Here is a 9,229-nt window from a genome sequence, read left to right as displayed (position 1 = left end):
CCTGTCCTGTCCTGTCCTGTCCCTGTCCCTGTCCTGTCCTGTCCCTGTCCCTGTCCTGTCCCTGTCCCTGTCCCTGTCCTGTCCCTGTCCCTGTCCTGTCCCTGTCCTGTCCCCGTCCTGTCCCTGTCCTGTCCCCGTCCTGTCCCTGTCCTGTCCCCGTCCTGTCCCTGTCGCATCCACGGGGCACCGCTCTGTCCGTGCCGCACGGTGCCCGCTCCTGTCCGCACCTCCCTGTCCCTCCCTCAGCCTGTCCCGCCCTGCCCGGGGCTCTGCCCAGCCCGAGGGACACCTCCTCCACCGCCGCCCTCTCTGTCCCTCAGCTCGGTCACCCCACCCAGCACCCCACAAACCGACCTTGGAGCCGCGATTTTTACAGCAAGAGAAACTGAGGCACCGAGAGGGGATTTTAAAGCCGCTCTCTGAGCACTCCGCAGCCTCAGCATGGCCGGGCTCGCTTTCGGCTCTGCTTGGCCACCCCTCTCCTGTGCCCCGGGCTGGTCACTCGCCCCCCCGGCCCTGCAGACCCGGCTGGCCCTGGGCAGGGCTCGGAGCTGCTCCGAGGACACGCTCAGGGTGACACTGGAGACAAGGACACGCCGAGTCTGGTGCCACTCAGAGCTGGGTTTTGTCTTCCACCCGAAGCATTTGACCTGTCTACTTGGCAAAACACGAGTCACAGCCATCACTTAATTTTGTTCATATCCTTCACACCAACAGCTTTCCCCTGGTTGCCAATAAGAAATGGGAATTATATCAAAAATCCTGATATTAATTTTTAGATCTCCAAATTCTGCCGGGACTGCTGCTCAGCTTGGATCCAGGTGCCTAAATTTGCTTCAGAAAGGAAACCCAAAGCTGGAGAAATACACAGCAACAGCCTTATGTATCCACGTGTGTGAAAGAGGCTTCATGAGAATAATTTATGGACTCACCAGCTATGTAAATAGATACATACTGAGATTGCTATAAACTGAAAGTTAGTTGTTTTTCCTGTTCCAGAACTGCAAAAGCCTCAGCCAAGTCTGAGGTCCCATTGTGCAGCCTCTCCACGTGGCCAGAGTTAACCTCAAGATCCCAACATGTCCCAGGGAATGTGTCCCATTTTCTCCCTTTCACCTGGAGGGATGTGAGGGAGGATGTCCAGGAACACCCCAGGGGACAGGGGGCTCTCAGCAGGGTCACAGGCTCTACAGGAGCAGCAGCACTTTCCACTGCACCCTGCACTGCCAGCAGGTACAGAACTCTGTGGGGACACTTGCACCACTGCACGATTCCTTGGGAAACCAACCTCCATCTCAGTGTGTGTTTTCCCAACAGCTCCTCCCCAGCAGCACGTCCTTCATCAGCCGTTCTCACCCAGCTTTGGAGGAGGCACCGAATTCTTTGAGAGGATTTGGTTCCTGCTGGGTTTGTGCAGCGGGGAACGACACAGGAGAGCTGTCTGACAAGGTGAGGAAGCTGAGTGCAGATGCCATGGAGAAGACACAGACCCCAGTTTGCTCTTTCCCTTCTTGTCTGCAAGAGTTTTCTCAGAAGACGTGGAGGAGCCAGGGGTTGTGGAGGTGATGGGACAGGAAATCTGCAGGAAACCAGACTCCACATGCTTGGCAGTCCATGGGACAGCTTTTTCTTCTTAAGCCTAAGCACACGGAGAGCTGTGCTCAAGCCCAGGCCCACCACACTTTCAACATTGCTTTTTATGGCACAGAGAGTCTTCAAAGGAGTCCTTTTGACCTGGGAATTAACCAACAGATTCTCTGCTAGAAACCAAACTGACCTGAGGTGCAATCCTTTGCTGTGAATCCTAGAGATGCTGGTGTAGTCTGTTACCTCTAGCATCTAATTTTGTTTTCTTGGCTCTCCCTTCTTCCTTCCAGCATTTGGAACATCCCCTTTAACAATGCCAGGTTCCAGATCTAGGAGCAAGCATTCCAAATTCCACCTCTGAAATGAAGCATATGGACTCTTCACCTTACAAGGAACTTGAAAATGGAAATAAACAAAATGTTTATTTCTGTGGCTCTTCAAAAAGTGTATCTGGACTTTTCCTCAGCCAAGGGAAGCTGGCAGGGGGATGAGATGCACATGCAGACCCAGGTGTGAATGTGCCAGACCTTCCTGCTCTGCCTGGGCTGCCTCTCCTGCTCCCCAGCTGCTCTGGGGATTGGTATCACTCGTGCAGCAGGTGAGGAAGGGGCAGTGCAGCCCAGCTGCTCCTGTCAGAGGTGCCCTGTGGTGTCCTTGCCCAGCCTTGGCTTAGCATTTCTGAACTCCAGATGGTGGGAGAAACCTGAACCTCGTATCCCTCTGCCTTTGAGAAGCCACCAGCTCACCACCAGACACAGGACCCTTTCCTGGGGGCACCCCACTGAAATGCTGGCAGCAAACTCTGGCAGGGCCAGAGAAAAGGCAAGGCTTTGAGAAGCACTGAAGTCTGGCTGGGTTTGGAGCTCCAGCCCTGTGGCTCTGCCCCTGTGCAGGAAGGTGCCCATCACAGGAATTTGTAAGTGCACCAGTGTTATGAGGCGTAACTCAAATTTCCAAAACATGTTAACATCACTAGCTAGAGATCTGTTCTGAATGCTTAATTTTTATTTATCACAGTCTAACCAGAAAATCAGCCAGCAGCACACAAATGGAAATGGAGCCATTCCAGACACTGCAAGAGCAGAGCTGTTGAGCTCTGCATTGAGGAGCAGGGACAGACACAGAGTGGGAGCTGCTCCTGCTCGGGCAGGGAGCTCAGCTGCAGCCTGAGGGATCACAGTCATCTGTGTCACACCAATCTGTGACAGCACACGTGGGCAAAGAAGGGATTTGGAAACACGGTGCTCAGCCTCTTTCCTACAAAGAGGATGGGAATACCTCTCTCTCTTGCATCCCTGGTTTGTTCCTGAAGAATAAAGCACCATGTACTGCAATAATCAATTGCAGCACCATTGCCATGCCCTCAATAATCAAGCTAGGAGAGGCAAAACTAAAGTGACAGGGAGCAGGGATCCAGGGCAGAACATCTCTAAGGATATTGTGCTCAAAAAATCACATTATCAAAACAATTAATGGAAGAGAAAGGCTGGAATAATCACTTTGTGCTGGCCAGGGAAGGTGGAGACTCTGGGGCAGCCTTGCCCTTGAGTGTTTCAGACCTGTGTCCCTTCCATCATCCCCCAAGCAGGTGAGCAGCAGAGGAATTGGAGAGGAGGAATTGGAGCTGGGAACAGGAGGAGCAGCACGAGGAAGCACCTGGCAGGACACTCCAGCACGTCAGCAGGAGATGGAAATCCACAGCCCTGCACAAAAGGGGACACAATAGTGACTGTGAGGGTGACCAGAGACAGCCCAGCCCCACGGCAGGGTCCCTCTGCCAGCACAGGGAGGGCACAGGAGCTCAGAGCAGCTGTGCTGCTGCATCCAGCCTTGCCCAGGGGCTGAAAGGAGCCTCATCCTTCAGCCAAATGGAACATTTGTCCCTGGGACAAGGGAGCACAGACACCACTGGGAGGAAGCTGCCTCCATCCCCATCTGGATTCGTGACCCAGAGAAGTCAGCCAGCCCTGAGCAGATGTGCAGGCAGCAAGAGGCTCAGTGCCACACACAAACACTGTCTCCTGCCTGTGGGGAGGGGACAGCCCTCCCAGACAGCTCTGCTCTGAGCAACAGGGGCAGCACCAAACAGCCACGTGTGGGCCAGGAAGGTCTGATGTGCTCACTCACTTGGCCAGTCATTCCAGAGTCACAACCAGGGGGGGAATCCTGCCCAGCATCTTCGTAAGGATTCACTTCTGCCTTGTTTGATATTCTTTGTGCATGGCTGACAGCACAGCTGCAGCCCAAACCCCTCAGCACTGATGGAGAGACTGGAGGTGGGAGCCCTGGGAGGATTCTCTCCTCTGTCACACTTTGTATGGGCAGAAAAGGCCGTGTGAGACCAAACAAGCCACCCTAAACCATCACCCACCTGCTCACAGACTGTCCCTGTGCTGCAGCCCAAGTCAAGGTCCGTGCTGAGCAAACACAGAGAGAAACTGAAGGGGGGCTTTGGACTCTGCTCACGTGGCTGGGATGTGCCCAAGGGGTTAAACACAGCACAGACTCTGTCAGGCACGTCCCAGCTCCCCTGCCTGCCTGAGCAGGGCATCTTAGCAAAGTCTTTTTGGCCCCATTGGCAGAAAAATTGTGAAGATCAGTTTGAGAGGTCTCCAAGCCAGGCAGCTGCAGCCAAAGCAGCACTCAGACCACAAACAACATTTAATTCTAGACAGCAAACAGACAGCAAAGGTTCAAAGCTCGGATTTCACTTGCATTCATAAAGCAGACAGTGTCCTAAGCTTTAGAACAGACAGAGCTCAACACAATCAATGAAGGTAAAAATATTTCCCTAAAAGCATGCTCCTAACATTTGACCTCAATCACAGCAGATTGAAAGATGGACTTGGTCAAATTTATTAAGACAAAAATGATCACCATAAATAGGCACAGAGGAAGATTCCGAAAAAAATTGCCTGGGTGCAGAGTGAGGTTGTCTGTAACTCCTCCTGCTCCCCTCACACAAATAACCCTCTGGTTATTTGGCTGGAGCAGGGGGCACCAAAGCAGACACAGCACATCTCCCTAATGAAACTAATCTGGAAAGCATTACTTCAGTTCTATTGCACTTGCTTTTTGTGAATCATGAACCTCCCCAGGCCTCTGTTCCCCACCTGCAAACTGCATTAATAGTATTTATTTCACACAGTGTGGTAGGAGGTTCTGCTCATTACCTGTCTGTGCACAGCTCTGAAATCTGCACACAGTGAGTTTGTGGGCACAGCAGTCACATTTCCTCCTTCAGTACCTCCCAGGCACATTTTGTACCTGCTAATCCAGCCCATCAGTCTGTTGTGCCTCACTCTCAAGTGACTCACAGTGCCTGTGTCCATCGCTTCCTGTGCCTGACCTTAGAGGGAGGGGAGAAACCCCACATTTGTCTGACAAGATTTAGGCCCACTGGCTGCTTCTATCAACCCATTTTCCTCCCACTGCTTTGTGTTCCCATCTGATTTCATCGTCACTGGATTCTCACCTAGCCCAGCTGAGGTCACACACACACAATTTCCTGAGCACTCCTGCACTGAAGAGCTCAGCATCTTTACAAGTGTGTCAGGGGCAGATCAGAAGGGTGACATTTAGTGAGGAACAATGCTGGGTGGTGGCATTCACGTAGGACAGATCCAAGCTACACATGCTGTTACCCAACTTCCTACCATCTGTACACCAAACTTTCAGCTTTATGTTAAATAGACACTATTCCCATGCTTGCATACTTAGCTGGAGGCATGGGGTAACACATATGTTGCTCTGGAGATGCACTTCCCCCCTCCCAATTTGTGCTTGTGACTGTAATGGAGATATATATTAAATACACGGATTTCTGTTCGTGGATTTGGCTTTTCAGTGCCACCCACAATTCCCAGTGCCTGCATATCTGGCTTCTCACATCCCACTTGTCCTCTCTGCTTTGAATGCTGCCTGGATCCTAAAGTCCAGCTGGCCAGACTTTAACCCTTAAATTCCAGGATCCTCTGCAGGCAGAGTCAGCCCTGCTCAGCCCCACGGCCTGAAAGGGCTTGTGACTTCAAGCTTTGCTGGGGAAAAAAAGACAAATTCTAAGTGCCATGGAAATAAAAATACCCCATCAGTTAATTTTGCCCTGTCACTCTGAACCATGCAGTGCTTGTTTTTAGGACTACTTCTCACATGTCCATCTGATTTCTGAGCAGAAACCCACAGTGCCAAGCACTGACACAAAAATCACAGCCCCTGGCCATTATTTAGTCATATGGAAAATATTCCACTGAGGAAATAATGTCCTTCACTGGAGAGCCTGAGTGATAAGCTGCAGGCAGGAAAAGCAGAATCAAATCAGTGTCAAATCCACATTCACTCCAAAGACATGTGAGCATCCTGCTTGTGCTCAGTAGAAGTCATTTTGCCAACAGGCTTTGAGCCTGTTGAAAAGCAGGAAATGCAATGAAGGGGAAAAAATTATTTTTACATCATGCACTGAAACGTACCAGAAGATGCCTGCAACCTGCCCTGAGATCCAGGAGCAGCCAGGAGGCAAATACAGGGATTACACCTGGGTTTGTACTACAGCAGGAGCACCCCTGTTTGATCCTGCCTGGCAGACAGAGGTCTTGGTGGCAAAATTCTGTTTTGCACTTCTGCAGATGGGTGTTGCTTCCCAGGGTCTCCCATCTTTCTTCCCCTCACATCTTGTTTATAGACCTCCCAGTGTTTCAGTGCATCTCAACAATTCTTCCTCAGCTTCTCGTACTGCACACTCCCTGCACAGCAAGGACAGAGGTCCCAGAGGTATCTGGACCACTGCAACATTTAACAGGTTGTGTTTTAAGAGGTGAGCACTGGACCAGGGAGAAAGAATTTAACTCCAGCTGCAGGCAGAAAATCTACACTAAAGATGAATTTGTGCAAAAAGTTTTTGGTGTGAGTTACCATCATCTGAATACTGCACCTTCTTTCATTAGGAAAGAAAGCTCCTGGACAGGAGCATCGTTTTATTAAGCAGCACATAATGCTCACTGTAGTACAGACAGCAGCACAGTTATCATGCTCTATTTCACAGCATTAAAAATGAGCTATTCTCCAAGCAGGAGAAATCTTCATATCAAAGATTCAAACACCACAGGCTTCAATGCTGTCAAAAGAGATTATTTTAATTTTTGATATGTCTCTAAGTAGTCCAAGACTTTACGAGTCACAATGGAAAGTGAATCAGACTTTGATTCCTGAAGGAGGCAGAAGTCCCAGAAGAGTCCAAGTGAAGGGAGGTTTGGAAGGCTCTTCCCAGAGCCCAGCCACGATCCAGAGAGGAGAGAACACATTTCAGATGACTCAGTGCTTCTCTACCTGAATACTGAAATGCAGGAGAAAAGAAAGGAGAAAGAGGGATTTCTGAGACTGAGCCTTTCAAGTCTGATCTCTGAAGATGCAGAGCTCTCCCTGGTAGGACAAGGACCACACACAGACCAAACTTGCTCTTGGAGCCTCCAGCAGCCACCCATTCTGAGTCTCAATTCTGTCACTGATTCACGTGAAGAGGTTTTGTGTTCTCAGGCTGAAATTCTCCCCTGGACACCAAGCAGTGGGTGCCAGTGTCACTGTGCTCTGTCCCCCTGCAGCCACAGACAGTGCCCAGCCCCAGGTGCCACCCCTGGCTGCTGCACAGGACTCAGAGCAGGGCACAGACCAGGCACACTCCTCACTGGGGTCTGGAGAGAGAGTTTGGTCACAGCAGAAAAGGCAAGAGTAGCTGCTCTAGAGGGGTTTTACTTCTCCAGGAGAAAGAGGCAGATCACGGGGAACGAAGCCCCTCTCCCCCACTCTCCCCCAAAAAGGAGAAGCAGAACATATGCACACAGCCCACTGATTTCTGCTGAGGTGGCCCAAAGCCAGCATGTAAAGCAGGCTGGGAACAGCTCTGAGAGCACATCTCAGTTAATACCACGGGAAACAATGCTACAGACATTTGCAGTCTTAGGGCCAGGAATAAAGCAAAAAGAGCTGGAAATGGCATTTGTCCCTCAGTGCACATCCCAGGACCCATAAATGAGCCTTCAGCAGCACTTCCCAAGGGTAGCTGAGATCCTGGGGAGGTGTTCCACAGAGCTGAGCCCTCAAGACACAGAGGCTGACCCTGAGCTGAGACACAGACTTGGATCAGGAGACGGGGCAGGTGCTGTCCTTGTCCCCTTTTGCTTCTGCCACTGAGCCAGCCCATCCAAATCCGTGCAGCCCCTCCTCGATGGGCTCCCAGTGGCACACAGGCTGCTCCTTTTCTTCTGTCCTCTCATTTCCAGCTCATTTATTTCTGTGTCTGGGGTTTGCACATGGGCAGTGATGGAGTCACACAGAGACTGCTCCCTCGGCAAAGGCAGCTCACCACAGCTGGCCACGCTTTAGAAGAGTGCCTGTGAAAATTCCAGGTAAGACAGGTACATTCAAGCATCTTGACACAAAGCTACAGAGCAGATTTTACTTACTTTGGGAGAAAGCAGCATTTTCCTCTAAGGAATTGATGAGCAGTTGTGGGTAGATTTTTCTTTTCCTTTTTTAAAGCAGGTTGATGATGAAAAATCTCAGAACAGTATGACTATCATGAGAATGATTTCTAAAGCAGGAAGCATGACAGCCCCACACCCACAACAGCACAAGCAGCTGCCACACACAAGTTGCCAGGGCTGCTCCTGCGCCACTTCCAGCCATGGGAACTCTGACACTGTCTCAGTGCAGACACCTGCACAGTGAAGAATTAATCTGAAGCCCAGATAAGACAGAAAAAACAAATGGGAGCTATTACCCAAGTCAGAAGGTGTTTCACATCCTCTTCTCAAAGCAGGAACTGTCTATGATAAAGCCCAGCCTGAGCAGAAGCTCCAGAATCGCCATCACTCACACTCATGATTTGCAGCACTCAGAAAAGAACTCATCAAGAAGAAACATTAATAATTAAAACAATCTCTAACTTAAAGGTCCCTGCAAAATGACTTCAGTGCCTCCCAGACTCTGGATGCTGGAAGAGAAATTCCTTCTTGATGCCAAGGAAAGAAAAATCAGAGCAGGTTGTTTAATTTTAATCTGGAACATTTCCACCTGTCCACGTTTTGTCTGCACAAAGCCTTTCCACATTCACAGGAGGCTGCTGGGTGTCGAGATGACCTTGGCAGCCCCTCTGCTCAGGAGGGACAGGATGGGGAGCAGGCACCGACTGCCCATGGACAGCAGCGACCACAGCCCCGAGTTCCCAGGTGTGGAAACACAACCCAGCTCTGTGGGGCCTCTGTGGCAGCACGGCCAGAGGACAGAATCCTCCTGCCTGCATCTGAAAACGCCTGGGCAGCTCTGCCCTGCGGTCTGGGAACCAACAGGCAGCACCCCTGGCCTGAGCAAGGCTGTGCTGCCCTTCTTCAGAAACTCCTGAGGGGAGCAGATCCTTCCTTCTCCAGAGGTCAGGGCAGCAGAGCAGCTGGTGCCAAAAAAGCAACAGCTCCTGGCAGTGCCCCAGCTCCCAGAGCCTGTTTCACTGAGAAAGCAGCAGGAGGGGAACAATCAGGAAAAATTGTCCCATCCTGGGCACTGCTGTGTGCTGTAAATCCCTGCTCACAGGGTACCCACACTGCAGAACAGCCAGGGGCTGTAAATCCCTGCTCACAGGGTACCCACACTGCAG

General features: G+C 51.0%; 1 protein-coding gene across 1 annotated transcript in view; it reads right to left on the bottom strand.

Annotated features, from left to right (window-relative positions):
- Nucleotides 1–6,695: 6,695 nt before the first annotated feature.
- SPATA2 (spermatogenesis associated 2) overlaps nucleotides 6,696–9,229 on the bottom strand; it is an 11,237-nt gene continuing 8,703 nt past the window's right edge. The window contains exon 3 of the mRNA XM_015647834.3: nucleotides 6,696–7,970. The gene's annotated coding sequence lies outside the window, so the exon portion shown is untranslated. The remainder of the gene's footprint in view (nucleotides 7,971–9,229) is intronic.

The sequence above is a fragment of the Parus major genome, chromosome 20, assembly GCF_001522545.3.
Source record: "Parus major isolate Abel chromosome 20, Parus_major1.1, whole genome shotgun sequence".
NCBI lineage: Eukaryota > Metazoa > Chordata > Aves > Passeriformes > Paridae > Parus > Parus major.
The sequence above is the reverse complement of the archived record's forward strand: the minus strand, read 5'-3'. Positions and strand labels throughout refer to the sequence as shown.